The 21,337-nt window shown below is 42.3% G+C and overlaps 1 protein-coding gene and 1 long non-coding RNA gene across 3 annotated transcripts in view; one reads left to right on the plus strand and one right to left on the minus strand.

Moving 5' to 3' along the window:
- PAPSS2 (3'-phosphoadenosine 5'-phosphosulfate synthase 2) overlaps positions 1–21,337 on the minus strand; it is a 66,915-nt gene that overhangs the window by 39,852 nt on the left and 5,726 nt on the right. The gene's annotated exons all lie outside the window — the stretch shown is intronic.
- On the plus strand, positions 7,917–17,140 carry LOC118555342 (uncharacterized). The gene is made up of 3 exons (XR_004926928.2): positions 7,917–8,149; positions 15,313–15,443; positions 16,495–17,140. It is a non-coding gene; the product is annotated as an uncharacterized LOC118555342 (long non-coding RNA).

Below are 21,337 nucleotides of genomic sequence, written 5' to 3' on the forward strand. Positions count from 1 at the left end.
GCCTATTTCTGGAAAAATACAGGTTAATTAGCTTTTTATTTAGTGCTATTGTACATAAAGTGTTATAATGAGATACAAATTCCTTAGAAGAACAATGTAGATTGAGCTTACAATAATTTTAGTTTATAGTAAGGCTCCAGGTTACACCTGACGACTTAGTACACATCCATCTCCCCCTTGATCAAATTCAACCCTGTTAGAAATAAGGATATTAAAGATATACAACTCATTTGATTAGAACTTTAGAACAAACAAGTATATGAAGGAAGGTAGGTGACATTACATCTAGAAGAGCAGTTTTAAATCAGATAATTTAACAGATTACACCAAACTCAGATAAAACAATGTGCAATTTCCTTTTCACTTCTTTTTGAAGTGGGAGTAATCTTTCATGTATCTAGATTCCAGTTCCTTTACCTAAGTGGCTAGTCTAGTCAGTAAATTAACCAGTTAAAATCTGAAATAAGACAAAATAAGACAGTTTAGTACACGATCTTTGTACATATGTGAGCTTGTATTCCACCCAACCTAGGTTACAAGCATCACAAATCACAAATCCATCATATTCTGCACTTCATTTATTTCTTCAATTTTTTTCAAAATATATTCATTGAGCACGAGCTATATGCCAAAGAATGTGCCAGGAGCTGTGGGTAGAGCAGGAAATGAGACACACAAGGTCAGCTCTCTAGCCTCCTGAGACAGCCTCCAAGCCTACCCATTGTTTGCAAAGTACTCACAGAACATTAAGTGATTGAAATCGTGCTGGAAAGGGGCGCCTGGGTGGCTCAGTTGGTTGGGTGCCTGCCTTCGGCTCAGGTCATGATCCTGGAGTCCCGGGATCGAGTTCCGCACTGGGCTCCCTGCTCGGCAAGGAGTCTGCTTCTCCCTCTGACCCTCCCATCTCTCGTGCTCTCTCATTCTCTCAAATAAATAAATTAAATATTAAAAAAAAAAAAAGAAATCATGCTGGAAATATATTGAAAACCCCGTCAGAGTTGCCAGATTCGAAAAATAAAAATACCATAGGTCCCATGCAGTATTTGGGACATACTATAAATTGTCCATTGTTTATGTGAAATTCAGACGTAACTGGAAAATCTTGTATTTTATCTGTGGTAATCAAAACAGTATGGTTCTGGCAAAAACAAACAAAAAAGACACAAAGATCAATGAAACAGAACCGAGAGCCCAGAAATAAACCCACGCGTATACGGTCAAGTAATCTATCACCAAGGAGGCAAGAATATCCAATGGGGAAAAGACAGTCTCTTCAACAAATAGTGTTGGGAAAACTGGACAGTAACTTGTAAGAGAATGAAACTGGACCACTTTCTTACACCACACACAAAAATAAACTCAAAATGGATTAAAGACCTAAATGTGAGATCTGAAACCATAAAATTCCTAGAAGAGAACATAAGCAGTAATTTCTTTGACATCGGCTATAGAAACGTTTTTCTAGACTCTCCTGAGGCAAGGGAAATAAAAGAAATAAACTATTGGGACTACACCAAAATAAAAAGCTTCTGCACAGTGAAGAAAACCGTCAACAAAATAAGGCAACCAAGTGAATGGGAGAAGATATTTGCAAATGACATATCCGACAAATGGTTAACATCCAAAACATAAGTAACTTTTACAATTCAACACCCCCCTCAAAAAATCCGATTAAAAAATGGATAGAGGCCCTGAATAGAAATTTTTCCAAAGAAGACATACAGTGGCCAACAAACACATGGAAAGGTGCTCGGCATCACCCATCATCAGGGAAATGCAAATCAAAACCACAAGATATCACCTTGTACCTGTCAGAATGGCTAGAATTAAAAAAAATAAGTAGTAACAAGTGATGAAGAGGATTTGGTGAAAAAGGAACCCTCGTGCACTGTTGGTGGGAATGCAAACTGGTGCAGCCACTGTGGAGAACAGCATGGCGGTTCCTGAAAAAATTAAAAATAGAACTACCCTACAATCCAGGAATTCCACTACGAGGTATGGAAGCAACCTTAGTGTCCATTGACAGATGAATGGATAAAGAAGATGTGGCGTACACACACACACACACACACACTCACGAATATTACTCAGCCATCAAAAAAATGAAATCTTGCCATTTGCAACGACGTGGATGGAACTACAGGGTATTATGCTGAGCGAAATAAGTCAGTCAGAGAAAGACAAATACCATATGATTTCACATATGAGTGAGATTTAAGAAATAAAACAAATGAACAAAGAAAAAAAAGGGACAAACAAAAAATAGACTCTTAAATGTGGAGAACTGGCAGTTACCAGAGGGGAAGTGAGGGGGGAGGGGTGAAATAAAGGGGATTCGAGCACACTTATGATGATGAGCACTAAGTAATGCACAGAACTGTTGAATCACTATATTGTACAGCTGAAACTAATATAACACTGTGTGTTACTTATAGTTCAATAAAAATAAATAAATAAATAAATAAATAACAAGACCGAGGGAAAAAACTTATTGTTTATGTGAAGTTCATCACATAAACAATAAATCTTGTATTTTATCTGGCATCCTACTAGGGCTTTCCTTGTAGAAAATGAGGGCTAGCCTTGCATTTATCACACACATTTGAACCCTGAGGATGTCTGTCTCTGTACCTCATTCCCTTTTTTATACTCCACTTATAAAAATCTCTCCTTCGAAAGCCTTTTCAAAGGAAAGCCTTGGTGTCAGTCGCAGGGAAAGGATGGTTTAAAAGTCTTGGTTCCAAACTGTTGGCTGCTAGAAACAAGGGCAGGGTGGGAGAATGGTAGGCATTGTCTGGAGAGATGAAAGTTTCACCAGTTCTGAAATTTCAGACATCATCATCTTTCAAAGTTTTGATAATCTTTTCCAGCAATCCCTAAGAGCCTATATTAAGAACATGCAGCCTTCACACATGACCTTGAAACTGGCGGTGAGCAGGGTCATGGGCTGGGGGAGGCTGTGCGGCCGGGCATGGGGAGGGCTGTCTGCAGACACGGGGGGAAGAGAAGTCAACCTCAGGATTCAAGACTGTGCTCAGACTGTCCCAAGTAGCTGCTCCCTCCTCCTCTATTAACCAAAGAGTAAAACAGCCTTCTTTTTTTTTTTTTTTTGAGAACTGCCACTCTCCTACGTTGCAAGGCTCACAGATTCCACAGTGGAAAGAAGTGTCTGGAAGAAAAGGATGGAAGGATGAAGTTCTAAGAGGAGAGCCTGCACATGTAACTTGGATAAAATGCCTCGAAAAGAAACTTTGCTTTAACCTAGTGGTATATACCTACACAACCAGCTTTGTCATTCAAACAAACAGAAACTTCCGTCCACATTGGAAGGTAGCAGCCAACTTTACTCCTTATTCTCCAGGGCAGGAAACAAAGTGTGCGATTTGCCTGCCGGGGTCCATGATATCTGGCCATCATCTCACCAAAGATCCAACTAACTCCTGCCCTGTTCTAAAATGGTCAGGGAAAGAAGAAGGAGCGGAGTATCTGTTTCCCACAGAGGATGGAATTTGGGAATGGGTGGCCCTCTTTGAGCCCTTCCATTTCCTTCCCAGAAGATGCCAAGAACTGACCTCCCATCATCAACTTCCTGGTTCCTGACCCAAGGCTGGGAAATTTAATTTTTTTTAATTATTTTTAAATTTCTTTTTTTTTTTAATTTTTACAGAAGGCCTAGGAGATTCTTTTTTTTTTTTAATTTTTATTTATTTATCTGACAGAGTGAGAGAGAGCACAAGCACGGGGGAGGGGCAGGCAGAGGGAGACGGAGAAGCAGGCTCCCCACTGAGCAGGGAGCCTAACATGGGGCTCGATCCCAGGACCCTGGGATCATGACCTGAGCCGAAGGCAGACGCTTAACCGACTGAACCACCCAGGCGTCCTCATCTTTCTTTTTAAGTTAATCTGTAACCTCTACTTATACATCACAAAAACAGAAATGAGAGTTAATATTTCTTTTCCTGCGAATAGCCAGAGAAGGCTCAATGCAGGAAAAAGAATTCCTTGATACAGGAAAAACAAGAAAAAACCCAAACAGTCCTAGGTCTCTTCATATTCCACCCAACAAAAGTGGAGTCTAAACACTTACAAGGCCAAAACTACACTAACTCTCCTCTCTCCTCTCCTCTCAAGAGTTGACCCAGCTTTTAAATGTGCTTTTGCAATGGGGGGCCCAGCTCCAGTGTACCCCGGGTTTACCAGGGAATCAGAAATGTCAGGTGAACTAGTGGGGCCACCTAGGGGAGGACAATAAACTCAGCCCTGGCACAAAGCTTAGCTCCAGGGGCAGGGATGGGTCCATGTGTGGCCCGGTGACAGAGATTTTGTCCCACGGCTGCACAATTGTGGACAGTTGGAGGACAGGGGACAGAAGGAAGGCAATCGGGCCCAAGAGCTGCTTCACCACGGAGCTCAGTCAGGCACTGAGGATTCACTGGCTGGCCCGCAGTGACCTGCCTAAGTTGCGGGCAATAAATCTGAAAGCTGCGCCAAGCCTCAGTTTCCCCGTAGCACCTACCTCACCGGGATGGTGAGTCGATATTAAAAGGCCCCCAAGTGCCACTCTGCAGGAGTGTGGTGAGGAAGTCACGCAATAGAATGTTCCACAGCAGTGAGAACAGACAAATGACGGCGACACATAAGAAGGACGGGCCTTCCAAACACAACGTGGCAGGAGGCCAGACACGACAGGAGTGCGTGCCGTCCGAGGGCAGTGATCGGGAGCTCCAGCACAGGCAAAGCAACATCATCTGTGGTGCTGGCAGACGGGGCTGCATCCAGGGTGGCTGGCCGGTCACCCTGTGAGCTGGGCCTGTGGCGATCGCTCGTCAGCCCCCGCCGGAGGACTGGCACAAAGCACCAGCGGGCCGGGGGGACAGCCTGAGGGATGTGGCCTGCCTCTGGAACTGCAAGCCCCTCCGTGGACAACGACACGGTCCACATGTAACATCACACACGCAGAGGGAAGGACGCTCCAGCAGCAATCACCCGGCTTGTCAAGTCAAGTCAAAGCCTAGGGTCCTGGGGGGCACGACTAGGATTTGTTTTTAACGGGAGTAACCGGACAGGCTTCATCAATCATGCATTCAAATAATCGCACAACTCGATTCTGCTGCATTTTGCGGACCACGTGCGTTGATACAATGGGACGAGACAAGGATCCAAAAATGGCTACGCAGGCTATCAATCCCCTGCTTTTCTGCTTCTGTGCCTTATATGCGGGATACTGCATCTGAGGAAGTGGACGAGCCTCAGGGCAGCTCTTAGGGAGCCTGGTTCCCCGAACCTTGTGTTTAAACCTTCATGAATCCACACGAGGACAAAATATTCCCAATGGCAAGCTTGCAGGATCATCGTGCAGCACCCTTGCACAAGTCCTTCGAATTCACACCACAGAGCTCTGCTGGGTTCTCGTGGGCCAACGGAAACACGGGGAGGGTAAAGCACATTCCCCCAGACACGCACAAGGCCCCCACTGTTGAGCTGTATCGTGCTCCTGGGCCTCGTTGGCACGGGAGAGGCTACATGATTGGGAATACGGTGTTCTCGCCTCGGGAGTATGGGGAGAGCAGACTGCATCACTGGGCTTAGCAGCCTCCTTCCCTTGAGCCCCGCTCCCCAGGGTGAGGAAGAGAGGTTTCCAGAAGCCTCGGCTTGACTGTGAGTACGGTGGGCTGGTTCAGCTCCACCTCAGCCTCGCAATCTGACCATGCTTGTCCTCTAGGTCCCTCCTCCTCCTCCTGAGGACATGCACACCCGTCCTCTTGCCTGCGGAGAGGGAGCCCTGCAGAGCACCCCCCAAACCCGTCCCACCCCTCAGCTCTGCGCATCTTCTAGCACCAACACCATCAGCAACAGCCTCACCTGATGGGCCGGCCTGATGTGGACGGCGGCACAATCGTTCTTCACCCCTTCATGCTTGCTTTCAGTGTTCCTTTTGCAAACATCTTTTTAGATGCCATACTTCGTAACTTCCCTCGAATACAAATATCCTGCATGATTATCCAGCATATGCTTTCCATCTTAAGGACTCATCAGAAATTTCTGGCCCCAGAATGGAGAACAACCCCCACTAAGTGAAGGTGGTTTTGCAGCCCTAGGAAATCCTTTCGCAGGACATCATAAAGATGCCTTGTTCGAATGTTGGTGATTAACTCTGCCCAAAACACAAGGGTCTTCTTGGTTCAACTGGAAAAATCGGCCTCAAGGCCGAGCTGACTGGATTCTGTGTACCTTCCTCACAAGCTGTCCCTTTGTTGATTTGGGTGGGCAAGCCTGGGGAAAGGGTGGGGCGTTATGCTTTGCTCTTCTGTAGACCCACAGAAACGAGCTACCTCAGCAAACCCTAAGCAAACAGAGAGCTTTAATGGAAGATCTGGTATCAAAATGGAAACCTGGATCAGATGAGCAAAAGTTTTAATTTGTGTTTCTTTTTCCCTCCCCTCCTGACCCCTCCTCCTTCCCTCCGTCTCTTTCTTTCTCTCTTTTCTTTCTCTCTCTTTTCTCTCTCTTTTCTTTCTTTCTTTTCTTTTTTTCTTTCATATTGGGCATGTGTTGAACCTGGAGAAAGACATAAACTTGAATTTCTTTGAATTGATGTGATAGAAATGTGATTTAAAAAGCATGGCATGTTTAATGACTTCTCTTAGTGCAATCAGTTCTATATTTTCCTTCCCTTTAAGGTGGAGTTTTGCTGCCCCTGTAATTTGGTTATAAAATGCCTTCAAAAATGCTAGGGTCTATAGAGGTAAATGTCAGAAGTCTCTTTTCCCTGTTAGCCTAATGCTCTTTGTATCATCCTCTGTTTTTTTTTTTTGCTTCTGTTTTTTAATTGTGTAAATTATCCTCAAAAGCCTACTTGTGTTAGCCATTTACCTCGCTATGCTTCAAAATACTACATGTCCACTTTTCACAATAGCCTGCGACTGGAAACAACCCAAATGTCCACCAACTTGCAAATACACACGTGCTACATCCACACATTGTAATACTATTCGGCCATAAAAAAGAATGAGTGACACCTGCTACAACACAGATGGACCTTGAAAACGTTTTACGAAGTGAAGGAAGCTAGACAGAAAATACCACAGATTATATGATTCCAGTTCTAGGAAACATCCAGAGAAGGAAAATATTTGGAGGCGGAAAGTAGACTGTTAGTTCTTGGGACTGAGGGTGGAAACAAGAGCAACGCAAATGAGCACAAGGAATCTTCTGGGTGTGATGGACATGTTCTAAAATTAGATTGTAATGATGAGTGCACAACTCTGTAAACTTCCTAGGAATCTTTGAATTGTACATCACTGAATCCTTAAATTGGATGAGTTTTATAATATGTAGATTATTCTTCAAGAAAGCTGTATTTAAGGACGTCCCTTCACATGTTCATTGTTTGATGAAAACGCTGAGTTAGCCCATTTCATTCACTCAGAATCTCTTCAAATTTTTGTATTGGCTCCAAAATACACAGTTTTTGTCGGTGACTAAGACCACACACAATAATTCATCTTGACTCTAACACTTATCCTAAGTGCGAAACATCCCGTTTGATAGTGTCTTTATTTTGAAGAGACTGTGGTGAGCGTGGTCTCAAGGAGTTCAAAGCCAGGGCTGAGCCGTACAATGCTCCCGAATGTGAAGCTGAGGCTCTAAGAAATGTGTGGGTAAATCAATGGTGGTATGTTCACACAATGGAATACTATACAGTAGGCTTTCTCAACCTTGGCACTATGGATATTTTGTCGTGGGGGACTGTACCGTGCATTTTGGGATGATTAGCAGCGACCTTCCCCCTACTCCCAGTTGTAACAACCAGAAAATGTCTCCAGACATTGTCAACACCCTAATGCTCAGTCATCCCTGGTTGAGAATCACTGTGACACAGCATTGAGAATGGACAAATACCAGCCACACACAAACAGAATGCATGACCCTCACAAATGTAACTTGGTGCACAAGAAGCCAGACATAGAATACATCATATATAATTCGATGTATATAAAGTTCAAAACCAAGCAAAACTAGTCCGCTGGTGACCTTGGGAGAGAGAATCAGTGACTGGAAGGAGCTTCTGGGAATTGGTTAGCATCTGTTTCTCAGTCTAGGTGCTGGTTACACAGGTGTGTTTATGAAAATCCACTGGGCAGTACAGGTAAGATTTATATATTTTTCTGTATGTATATTACCCTTCCATAAAGTTTAAAAATATGGACCATTGCTGCTGGAGCAGAATACAGGGCATTCAGGGCAAGTCAGGAGGGGCGCGGCACCGACTAACAGGGTGCTAACGCATTCCTCCACCGTGACTCCTTCGGGCCCACTCAGAACCACAAGACAGAAATCCAGTGTATTCCACTGATGAATGACAGCTTGTTCCCGGGGTACTTTGTTATCCAGGTGCCAAAACCAAGAAAGCCACCACCCCCCACCCACTCCTGCCCATTTTCAATTCAGACTTGCATAGCACAGGTCTAAAATTAATTTCAGTGTGAAACTGAGCTGCATGAGACCAAAGGAAGGCTCACTCCAGTGCTAAAGAAATGAGTGGGTCTAATTCCCAAATCTGAGAGTACCACACGTGCCCAAGGAGGCGACCACTGTTGTTTGCTATCCTAGTGAAGAATGGCTTGTGCTGGTTCATTTATGCTCTCTCTCTCAGCTGGGGCTTTTCCAGACCAATGAGGTGCCCTGCAGAGAGTGGACCAGAGCCAAAGGTGGAGTCTGTGGCCATAATGACCTTGATCTAAGCACAGTTAGGTGACGTCAGACCCAGGCTTACTAATACGACCAATGAGTTCACTCTCTACACAACCTAGCTTCTGAAAGCCTAAAAGTATCAGGAGTTACACATATACACACACGCATATGTGTATATGCATGTCCAAGTTTACAAATAAATAAGAGATAAATAATTCCCCGTGGGTCTCTTATGTCTCTGCACATCATGTGAGTGGGGGGCTAACTACTGTTTATTCCAGACTATCTTTTCAAGGATGTTTGTAGAGGGAATAGCCTTGGATTATAGAGAGCATCTCTGTCCAGAGCAAAGGGCCAGCCTGCCTATTGCCCATTATTAAAAGGTTCAGGTTCCCTAAGCTTAGAGTTCCTCTCCTGTAATGTAACTCACTGCTTGTGCATGTATCCATCTAGATGCATCCATGTCATTCACCCCCATGGGAGAGGGGGCAAGAGAAACCAATATATATACTAATGTTCATACTGCTTACTATGCTAGGAGTAATAAAGTCCTTTGTCCCTAACCCATGGGTCTTATGTTTTCTGCCTTGAAACTATGACAAGCTAACTTATTAGATGGTAAGTGGGATAAAATTACAGACCCTTCACAGGTCTTAACTATACACCTTATCTAGGTAGGTAGGTAAGTAGACAGGTACATAGATACAGTTTTCTGTTTTTGAAAAGTAAATCTCCTACCTACCTACTCATTGCTCGTGGCAATGATACTATTAGCTTACTATGTATCCTTCCAGAGATATTCTAGGCATTTATAACTGTATGTATCTTGTTTCTTTTTTCTCCCCAATGTTACCAGGGTATAGGCACTGTTTTGCACTATGCTTTTTTTTTTTTTTTTTTTTTTTTTTAAGTGTTTGGAGATCTTTCCATATTGGTACATTTAGGGGATACGTCGTTCTTTTTTAACAGTTGCAAACTAGTCTGTACTATGGATATATTATAATAACAAACTAGTACTGAGTATGTACAAATACAATCTTTCCATGGATTGATATTTAAGTTGTTTCCAACTCTTTATTATAAAATGCTGCCAAGAATATCACTGCACATATATTATCTTACCCATTTGCAAGATCTCTCTGGAAAAAAGTTTTAGAATTTGACTTGCTAGCTCAAAAAATATGCTCTATTTTAATTCTGACAGGTATTTCCAAACATCTCTATGATGACTGTACCAATATACACCTCTACTAGCAACGTAGGAGAATGCTTGTTTCCTCATATTCTTGCCAACACAACATGTCGCCTTCAGTTTTTACCTATGCCAATCTGATAGGTGAAAAATTAAATCTCTTACTTTGTATTTCTGCTAATGAATGAGATTGAACGCCTTTTCATATGTTTAAGAGCCATCTGTATTTCTTTTTCTGTGAATTTCATATTCTTTCACCACATTTTTTTCTGTTGATCGCTGATTTTTCTTTTTTTTTGGTAGGAGTGCTATCTATATATTGGAAAACAGCCCTATGTCTCTTATGAGTTACAAATTCCCCCCACCCTGGCTGTTATCTTTTGACTTTATTTATTTTTTTTTTTTTTAAGATTTTTTTATTTATTTGACAGAGAGAGACACAGCGAGAGAGGGAACACAAGCAAGGGGAGTGGGAGAGGGAGAAGCAGGCTTCCCGTGGAGCAGGGAGCCCGATGCGGGGCTCAATCCCAGGACCCTGGGATCATGACCTGAGCCGAAGGCAGACGCTTAACGACTGAGCCACCCAGGCGCCCCTTGACTTTTAATTAAAAAAAAAACAAAAAAAACAAAAAAACCTTTGGCATGTAATTTTAAAAATGGTTTTATATTAACCTGTATTTGTACGTGTGCGTGATATCTGAGTTTGTGTCATGCTTAGAAAGGTCTTCCAGGTTATGAGACTATAATAGATCCATGTTTTCTTCTTGTAGCTTTACAAATTTATTCTCTTATGCTTAAATCTTTGCTTCACCAAATCATTTCTTTTCAAAATAAGTTCTCAAAACATACATTAAAATGTTATATTTATTCATAACTCTAAGTATAGCTAAATAAAATGATTGTTATCTCAACTTTGTGGTCACATTTTTTTTTTTTTTTATCACCATCCTTGGCAGGCAGACCTAGAATCAATCAGCCTTAGATATAGATTGGTTCTAGGTATAGTCCACATGGAGGCAATAACATAAACCTTATAGAGCTAATGTTGTTTTCCTATAAAGAGATAGCGGATAAGCCTCTAGTAGTAACTTGATAAAGAGGTTCTACTCTACAAAATTTTGAAATTATATCACCTATGAAAATGAAGATGGTCCAAAAGAGGCACAAAGAGCTTTCTTGAGGAAATTCGCTTGGCATCTCTCCCTGCTGGTTCTGCACAGGCTGGTGAGAAGGCTTGGAGGAGAATTCCCTATTCTTATTTACCCTGCTTCCAAGATGCCAAGCCATTTTTTTTTTTTAAGTAAACTCTACGCCACCGTGGAGCTTGAACTCATGACCCTGAGATCAAGAGTCGTATGCTCCACCAACTGAGCCAGCCAGGCACCCCTGTTCTCTGCCATTTTTAATCCCAAGGTCTCCCGACCCGCTAGAGGTGAAATTTGGTTTTCCTCCTGATGGTTGTATAGGAGAATTCGAGTAAAAGGATAATTTTTAATTTCTTTTACGCTTAATATATGTGGGCACATAGTTTTCAAAACAGTTGTAACCAAATTTACTTCAAAATAAGACAGAAGGAAAAAGAAAGGTGCCATCCTAAAGAAACCAACTGGAAAACACAAAGCCTACCATTAACTTAAGAACTGCCATGAGCTTGAGTCATCTAATCTCTTTAAGCCTAAATATCTGTATTAAATGTCTACTTGTTCTTTTATGTACTGCATTAAGAATGAATAATCTCTGGGAAGGTAAGTGCTGGATACAGCAACTTATCATTAATTTTTAAACCTAATGAGATAAGTAAAGTTGATCAAAAACCCATAATCATTCAATATGTGCCCTCCTTAAGCCTAATGAGATAAAGTTGATCAAAAACCCATAACCATGCAATACGTGCCCTCCTTAATACCTATCACCTGGGTGTTATATGCAAACGATGAATCATAGAACACTGCATCAAAAACTAATGATGTACTGTATGGTGACTAACATAATAAAATTAAATTGTTTTTAAAAACCCCATAACCAGAAAAACAGAGGCAAGAAAAGTCACAATGGGGGGAAAAGGCTTGGTTATAAATTAATTTGATTCATTCTAAGTAATCTTAAGTGCTAGGCACGAAATACATAAAGGGACAGCATTTCTGTCCAGGAGGCACTTCCACATTTCCCCCAGAAATGCTAAATTGACACCAACAACTCACAAAGCAAAGGCATTTTTGGAGAGCTCTTCCAATGTGGGTTCCAGATACTCAAATCTATCAAATGTGACAAAGGAATTCTTTTAGATTTGTTCCCATCAGAACATACTAGGTTCAACAATGAGGACTAGAAACTTACATTATCAAGAATCACAAGCCACTTACACAAACGGGCCACCCTCTTGATTGTGATGAGAATGGGGCACATCTCCAAGGCTAAATAGTCACCACAGCCAAGAACAGCTGACTAAAAGAATGCTCTCCAGGTTTTTCCAGAAAGCTGTCTGCTCATTAGGTAATGGCAAAACAGGACAAGCCTGGCAAGCTTTTAAACATTCCAGTTGCAATATTTAATTTTAAACATTCCATGAGGAATGCAGCAATCACAGAAGTCTGCCTTAGCTGGGAAATGGCCTAACATTTCTGGAAAAAAAAAAAGAAAATCTGAAAAGGGCAAGCAGCATCCCGAAGTGGAGAAACCAGCCTACTGGTTAGCTGGCAGTCCTCAGGCACATTGCAATGGTCCACATCTGTACAGGGAAGAAATCAGGCTAGACCATGGTTCTCTAGCCAGGAAGAACTGAGCAAACTTCTAGCCAGCTTTTAAAGAAACCAACACAGACCGATTCAATCCGATTCTCTGGGAGTGGGGTCCAGGCCTCAATATTTTGTGAGGCTTAGCAGGATTGAAAAATTCTGGACAAGACAGATAGTCCCTAAGCTCCCACTCAGGTCTCACTCAATTAAGGGAAGCATGCAGAACCCGTGTAATGAATGGAACACAAGAGCATAAAACACAGACAAGTGGGGGCGCCTGGGTGGCTCAGTCAGTTAAGCAACAGCCTTCGGCTCAGGTCGTGATCCCGGGGTCCTGGGATCGAGCCCCACATCGGGCTCCCTGCTCAGTGGGGAGTCTGCTTCTCCCTCTCCCCCTGCTTGTGCTCTCTGTCTCTCTGTCAAGTAAGTAAATAAAATCTTTAAAACAAAACAAAACACGGGCAAGTGTACAGAGAATTCTAACCAGGGACTTATAACACCTAGATATTAGCAGAGAACAATATTCTCAATGAAGCTTGGCTTCCCCATACATGAACAATAAATATACTTGATTAATCAAATCAACAACAGAACCATTCGAGGCACAGAATCACATGAGAGGTACCAGGCCATTAACCCCTGGTGGTGGTGGTGGTTCTTTTTATCCAATTCCAAACTTACAAAATGCATCCACATCAAGTTCTGAAAATGCAGAGACTCAAATCTCTTTACTACGAACTACAAATCAAGAGTGTGAAAGTGGTAGGTTTTTCATTTCTCACTAGAAAATATGAAGAGTTGATGTGGCAAAAGCCAAGAGGATTTCTGTATGAGGACATGTACACTCCTTGTTTTATGGAAGAAAGAGGTGACACTGAATGACGACAGCCAGAATCAATGCTCCAAGAGGGCACCGTAGGTCGAGTCCTTTAAGTGATCCATTTGAATGAGGTCTTAAAAAAACAAAATCTGGGGTGCCTGGGTGGCTCAATGGGTTGAGCGTCGGACTCTTGATTTCAGCTCAGGTCATGATCTCAGGGTCGTGGGATCAAACTCTGTAGCGGGCACCGCACTCAGGGCAGAGTCTGCTTGAGATTCTCTCCTTCTCCCTCTGACCCTCCCTGCCACCCCCCCCCACCCTGCTCTCTCTTAAAAAAAAAAAAAAAAAATTCCCCATCCTTGTTCACAACTGTTCTGAGTTCTCGGGATTCTAGATGAAGAACCTCTGATCTATGTCTTCATCCATCCTAAAGTGGCTTTAAGCCTCCAGGAAAGGTAGAACATGAGACCACAGGGCACCCAGTGAGCATTTCAGGTGTTTAAGGCCCTGCGACAGTCACACAAAAATGGGGAGAAGGTGAAGGGCTCTCTGAGGTGGGACCATAAGGAAAACTCTGTGATCTTCTGGAACTAAAATTCAAATGTGTCTTGTTTTTAATTTAATATTTTCTGCATGGTTCCTTAAAAAATGTACAGTGACTTGTAAGGTACATAAAGCATAGCAAAAGCTCATGAATCAGAAATGGATGAGAAAGAGAAAAGAGAAAACGGTGTAGGGACATAAAGCGTCACAGCACCGAGCATGAAGCTAGAGACAAACCATGGACAGTGGGCCGCAAATTCACGTCTGAGTTCACTGGCAGGTGTGTTAAGGGGATAACCCGGACGGTCACAGTTTCCAGTTTCCAAAGGATTATGCCAAAAAAAAAAAAAAAAATGAACACAAAGAAACAAGCAAACACCTCAGAAAAATAGAACCCTTCTGGTACTAAGACCAGATGGAAATTTCTCCCATGGCTCTCTGTAAGGAGAATATCATGTGTCATAATAAATAAACAACAACCTCCCCTGCTCAGTGGGGAGCTTGCTTCTCCCTCTGCCCCTCCCCCTTCTCATGCTTGCTCTTTTTCTCTCTGAAATAAATAAATAAAATCTTTATAAGAAAAAAAAGGGTCAGAGTAAATATTTTCAGCTTTATAGGCCATGGGGTCTATTGCAAATAGTCATCTCTCCCGCGAAAGCAGCCACGGACAATGTGTAGACAAATGGGCACTGCCCAGTTACAATAAAGCTTTATTTATAGACACAGGACTTTGAATTTCATATACCCTTCATGTGTCATGAAATTGAATTCCTCCTCTGTTTTACCCAACCATTTAAAGAAATGTGTAACCACTGTTCTCAGCTTATAGGCCATACCAAAACAGGCAGGGGGCTGGATCTGGGGCCACCGGGACATAATCTCCTGACTCCTCGCCCACAGGGCCAAGTATCCCCCCAGAGATCTCCTCAACTCATACCCATCTCTTTCCTCAAGCTTCTGTCTATATCAACTTTTTTAGATAATTACCATTTCCACATGGTATAGGCAACTATCCACAAAGCCAACCGGGATGGTACCATGAAGAGACATAGCTTCAGGAGTTTTATGTTCCATGGAAATAAGACCATAATCCAGGATGAATAAGCAGCAGAGAAATGGTTTAGTTTCCCAGTCTCATTAACACACACACACACACACACACACACACACACACACACACGAGGGCACGTGCGCACACACAGTGGCAACATTTGAATGTACAACTTTCTCTATTTCAAGGATCACGTGTTAGTCTTTTAGAAACATATAAAAACACATGTCATTAGCTGAATCACTTAATGCATGTGTTGGGACATTTACGGCACTAGGTCTCTCAACGGGAATGAAGCCAGACAATGTCTCACGACACACAATTGGTCGGTGCAATCCCAGGAAGAAACCCTTCATTCAAGGATCACTCAGATGCCCCTGAGCTTCCCCGTGCGCAGGGACAAATGAGGTACCAGGGATCTTGGGAAATTGGGCTTGTCGCTACTCTTCCACCGGCTCACAAGAAGGCCCCATCTCTTGGGGCGCCTGGGCGGCTCAGATGGTTAAGCGTCTACCTTCAGCTCAGGTCATGATCCCAGGGTCCTGGGATCGAGCCCCACATCAGGCTCCTGGCTCAGCGGGGAGCCTGCTTCTCCCTCTCTGTCTGCCTCTGCTCATGCTCTTTCTTTCTGTATCTCTGTGTCTCAAATGAATAAATAAAATTAAAAAAAAAAAAAAAGAAGGCCCCATCTCTTTACTGTCCTCATCTATGATTTGTAATACCTGTAACTACCCATTCTGGAGAGTGGCTAGATCACCGATAAGAATTTACAGGTAAGCTAGGACGAGCGTGATGAAAGAAAAGGGTTGTGCATTACCCAGAGGAGCCCCGCTAGAGTTCAGAGAGGTGACAATCCCCCTCGTGGAAACACAGCACACAACATATTGTGTCTCCCCCAAACATGGAACTGCATCCAGAAGATGCCCTAAACCACACAGTTGTAGGGTTTGACGCAGGTCTGAGACGCCCTTCCGAACACTGGCCCCATAATCAGTCCACCGTAGGCTGTGTTTTGTCACCCTCTGTATTTTTTGATACTTTCACAATCAGTTCTGGTAAGGAGCTGTGCATAGGATGTGGGTCCCCTGAATCATGAAAGATTAAAAATTCTGTGCTGAGCTGTGGAAATGCCGGCGAAGCCTCTAGCACATCCAGAGAACAGGCGCAGAGCTTGCAGGGCTTTGGCAACGGGGAGGTCATGAATGCCCGTCTGTGCAGTGCGCACATAATGAACAAGGCAAGATCTAGAGTTACATGTAAGTCACTGCAATGATTTCTAAGGACACTTCTTCTTGAGTGTGTGCATTCACCCGCTAGAACACTGAAGCTTTGTGTTGTTAAAGCGAGATGCTGGGTTTCATTCCAAACACCACTGTTCCCAAAACTGGCCACAGAGCCTCATCCAAACTAAAATTTATTGCCTTTTAACAGCATTTGCTAAAATCCACATCTTCTACAGATTATACCACATTCCAGAAAGCCACGGAGGAAAAAAGTCAATCTCAAGGCAACATCATCTTTTTAGTTTCTTCCCTGCCTTCATCTGCATCCACAAAGACAACATTTAAAGGTAGGTTTAAATCAGAATAATCATCTTCATGCTGATCGTCTTCGCATCCATTATATCCACTACGTTAAGGAAGGAAAGAAAAAGAATGATTGAAAACACAACATTCATGCTTCAGAGGCGGACACTTCCAGCGTTGTATCCGAAGGCAAGGTATTTGACCTCTATAAGCCTTAGGGTTCTGGACTACAGAACATGGATGAGAACATCAGGCACCTCATTGGTTACTGTGAGCTAAGATACTGTGGAAAGTCCCTGAATAAGTAATTGTCCCCTCCCATCTGTTTAGGGAACCCAGCTGGGTCAACAAGATATCCTTCCAAACCCTGAGGGAGATTTACACTGTAATCAAGAATTGGTATCATAGTGTGCTGTTTAAAAGGCTTGTTAAAACACAAACTCAGGGTGTCTGGGTGAAGCGTCTGCCTTTGGCTCAGGTTGTGATCTCAGGGTCCTGGGATCGAGCCTCGCTCCCCTGCTCAGTGGGGAGCCTGCTTCTCCCTCTCCCTCTGCTGCTCCCCCCACTTGTGCTTTCACTCTCAAATAAATAAACAAAATCTTAAAAAAAAAAGGTAGACTCAATTACTGAAAAAAAAAAAAAATGGAAGAAACCAGGTATTCATGATGACCCAGATTTTTCCATTCATTAAAGTGGCTGACTGTGCAGATACAACTCATCTTTTGGACAAAACCACGTATCCAACGTGTCTGGCATGGTGAAGACATGGTTTCTCGTAACTGAGTTTCTATACTGTCGCCACACTACTCTCTTCGTTAAAATAACGTAACCCCATCTCCAGTAAAGGAGTTCACTCTCACCCCCAGAATTACATCCTTCAGTACTGCTCTCTCCACGCTAATGCAACCACTCCCCAATACATGTCTTCCAAACATCATGGAAGGTGTCTTTTACAATCTCACAGTCTTTACAAGCTCCTCCTTGGTCCCTAGGGAAATCCAAGCCATCTCCATCTGGCTGCCAACATCCGTAAGCCTTGACCTCCATTTGGGTCAAATTTTTATTGTATGAAAAATGCATGGGTGGCCCGGTCTTCTATCGTCTACAAATCACACTTACTACTTGGCTCAAGTATTAGCAGCTTTAGTGGAAACAAATCATCCTGTCTGTGTTTGCTGAATACTGACGTAGTGGTAAGGCTGAGCAATAAAAACTATTACCCATACTTGTTGGGTCTGAAAACAAAGAAAATGCATTTTCCAATTATTCACCTTCTGTCACCAGAAGGGGGGGAAAAAAAAAGTGTGTGAAGGTAAACATACATTTGCTATCGTGTGCCACTTACTCTTTTTTTTTTTTTTTTTTTAAGTGCTGGGGAATAGCTCTAAATAGAATTCATTATTGGAGTGCCTGCGTGGCTCAGTCAAGCGTCTGACTCTTGGTATCAGCTCAGGTCATGATCTCAGGACGGTGAGATCGAGTCCTGCCTTGAGCTCGGCGCTGGGCGTGCAGTCTGCTTGAGATTTTGTCTCTCCCACTCCCTCTGTCCCCCACCCTGCTTGCACTCTCTCTCTCTCTCAAAAAAAAAAAAAAAAAAAAAAAGAACTTGTTCCTATTATCTTGAGATATTAGCACTAGGCAGCTGCCAAAATATTTTACAAATCAAGCAGTAATACCAGTTACCTAATCCGGCTGTGCTTGCTACTTGGTGTTAAGTCTCCTTCCCTCTATGAAATAAACAACTTATTAACCACAGAGGAGCTAAGATTTTAGCTTCTCCTGTGAGTAACTCTCTAAAGACTTCTTTCATTTAAACGAGTTCCCTTCTATTTGTTCATAAGCTTGCCTCATGAGATGAGCTCTAAATGAGCTAATGCACAGGAACCCCCTGGAACAGTGCCTGCCACATACCTGCTCAGTGCTGGAGATAACAAGACACAACACAGTAGGAATTTTCTAAGAAAACATGCTCTAAAAATCAAAACTCCTGATAAATATGCAAATCCCTCAGGTGGAATTCTAATGTTAACATTATAGGAGCTCTCTTCTTACTCACATGACTAATGTCAACACAATGGATGACTATAAAAATTTTTCTTTTATTTTTTAGTAACTTCTCAAAGCATTGTTGTATTATTGACCCCATGGCCCAAGAGCTGTAATTACTCATATAATTTTGGAACGGACCCTCTCTCTCTATTAGGACTCTGCGATCTAGGTAGATTTATTATTATTATAGACTTTAGGGTACTTCATGAACTTAGGATAAATGGAGATGGATGGATTTTGAGGCTAAGCTGGAAATTCCGAGAACTACAAGAACCGAGGTTTTAATGTGTAACTGACAAGGTCCTACTTCTACCAAATATAATTTTATCTACATTACACATCATGTAATCACTGGCATCTCTCGCTCTTTTCTTTTTTGATAAAATGATTAAATCATTTGACAAGGCTTAAGGAAGAGTGAGTGAGGTTGAGGGAGTAGGTTGAATTTTCTAAAGAGAAATGGGCTGGCCAATCAAAAAGTAATTCAAAATGGTAAACTTACATTTTACGAACACTGCTCTTGGGTCTGTATTTTCTATCTCCAGAAGGTCAAAACAAAATGCTAGAGCTAAATCAGGGTGTAATCATAACTCACTGATAATCAGCTTGGGAGTGCTGCTTTTTTTTTAATCTATGGAAAATACTTCCCAGTCAGTAAAAGAAGAAACAAAGCTGTAGAAAGAAATGGGTAGGGCCTCCTTCAAAGGGCATGTGATAAAGACAGAAGTGGTGGGGGTGCAGTCAGGGGACCAGAGTTCCACCTTCATGGTAGGTTCACCAACCAGCTGGCCGGGAAGACAGCCCTGGGCCTTGGAAAGCTCTGAAAAGCTGTATCGATCGCAATTATACAGGGCTTATTAAGATAAGCTCTTAATTTTTCTTCCAGAAGTAAAATGCTAGGGTTCTTCTAAAGTAGGAACAGCCTGGTTAAGCATCTGACTCTTGATCTCGGTTCAGGTCTTGAGCTCAGGGTCATAAGTTCAAGCCCCACCCTGGGCTCCACGCTGGGTCTGGAGCCTACTTAAAAAATAAATAAAAATAAAGAACAACCTGAATTAAATCATTTAAAATTCTGGGGCGCCTGGGTTGCTCAGTCAGTTAAGTGTCTGCCTTCAGCTCAGGTCATGATCCCAGGGTCCTGGGATCAAGTCCTGCATCGGGCTCCCTGCTCAGCAGAAAGCCTGCTTCTTCTCCCTCTGCCTGCCGCTCTACCTACTTGTGCTCTCTCTCTCTCTCTCTCTCTAATAAGTAAATATAATCTTTAAAATTTTCGCTTAGTAGAGAAAAGGATTTTAAAATTGTATGAGAAGTCAGTGGGGAATTTTGTGGATTTGGGCCCAGTACGCTGTAGTACTTACTGACTGGGCAGAAGGTTGAAAGAATATAAAGGTTGTGGGTGGGGTGTTACAATTAGAAAAAGTAAATGCTATGTTTAGAAAAGACTTAATGACAGAGTTTGAATGGACTAAAAAACTATAATTAGAAAATACAAGGCTTTAGTAGCTATAGTTAATTACGGCAAGCCCAGATCCTGGGCAGGTTATTCAGTAAACACTTGTTGAGTGAATGGAGTACAGGATAGGTATATGAGGACTTGACAGGAACTAAAAAGGGAAAAGATTTTAGAGATCTTAAGGAAAACAAAGTAGTGGACAACGGGACCAGGAGCAGAGGACCAAAAAGTGAATTCAAGTTTTTAACAGTAGGAAATACATGAAAATAAAAATCATCGCCAGTAGATGCCTGGGTGGCTCAGTTGGTTAAGCGAATGCCTTCGGCTCAGGTCATGATCCTGATGATCCTGGGATCGAGTCCCACATCGGGCTCCCTGTTCTGCAGGGAGTCTGCTTCTCCCTTTGACCCTCTCCCCTCTCATGCTGTTTCTCTCTCTCTCTCTCTCAAATAAATAAATAAAATCTTTAAAAATTAAATAAATAAATAAAAATCATCGCCAATATCTTGGGTTGCTGATTTTGCTAGAAATTGGGAAGGCATCAATTATCCATAAATGATGACTGGGGAGGGAGTCGATGAATGAGGTTATGGGGATAACATCTCAGACTTTAACATAGGTGATTTAGGTCTCTAACTAAAGTCTGCAAATGATTTTCAAAGCACAAACCCAGCATACATTAAAAAGAAAAAAAAAAGAATTGCAATATTAGTAGACTGGCTATAGACGCTTGGTGGATAAACGTCAGTATTTTTCATAACAAAACACGTAAGGCGGTTGTTAACTAGATATTTAAAGCAAATCTTAACCTGGCATAGAAATGATCACCTTTAATGATGTAGAATTTGATATAGTATATTTATGCAACTTTTAGAAAAGCTTTATAACAGGTCATAGGCTGTACAGTTTTATTGCCAAAAGGTAATTATCTGGTGCTAGACAGATCGAGTTAGCCATGTTTATGTTGCAGTCATGTTTTCTCGATACCAGTTATAGCAAAATCAACTTCCAGAGTAAATCTGAAATGCAGAAAGAGCTGCTGAAAAGGTTTTAAAGGAAGTCACCCCAGCCAACTGATAGAAGTCACCATGTGTTATCAGAGGAGAGTTACAATTCAAGTTTTAAAGACATTGGCTCTCTTACAGAGAGAAAAAATTAGTTCCATCTTGTTCACCAATTTATGCTAAGCTGAAAAAATTATTTGGCGATCGAAAAGGCAGAAAAGAGGAACAAGAAGACCAAATCTGTACAAATCCAATGTTATTGTTAATTGA

The sequence above is a fragment of the Halichoerus grypus genome, chromosome 7 (assembly GCF_964656455.1).
Source record: "Halichoerus grypus chromosome 7, mHalGry1.hap1.1, whole genome shotgun sequence".
Lineage (NCBI taxonomy): Eukaryota > Metazoa > Chordata > Mammalia > Carnivora > Phocidae > Halichoerus > Halichoerus grypus.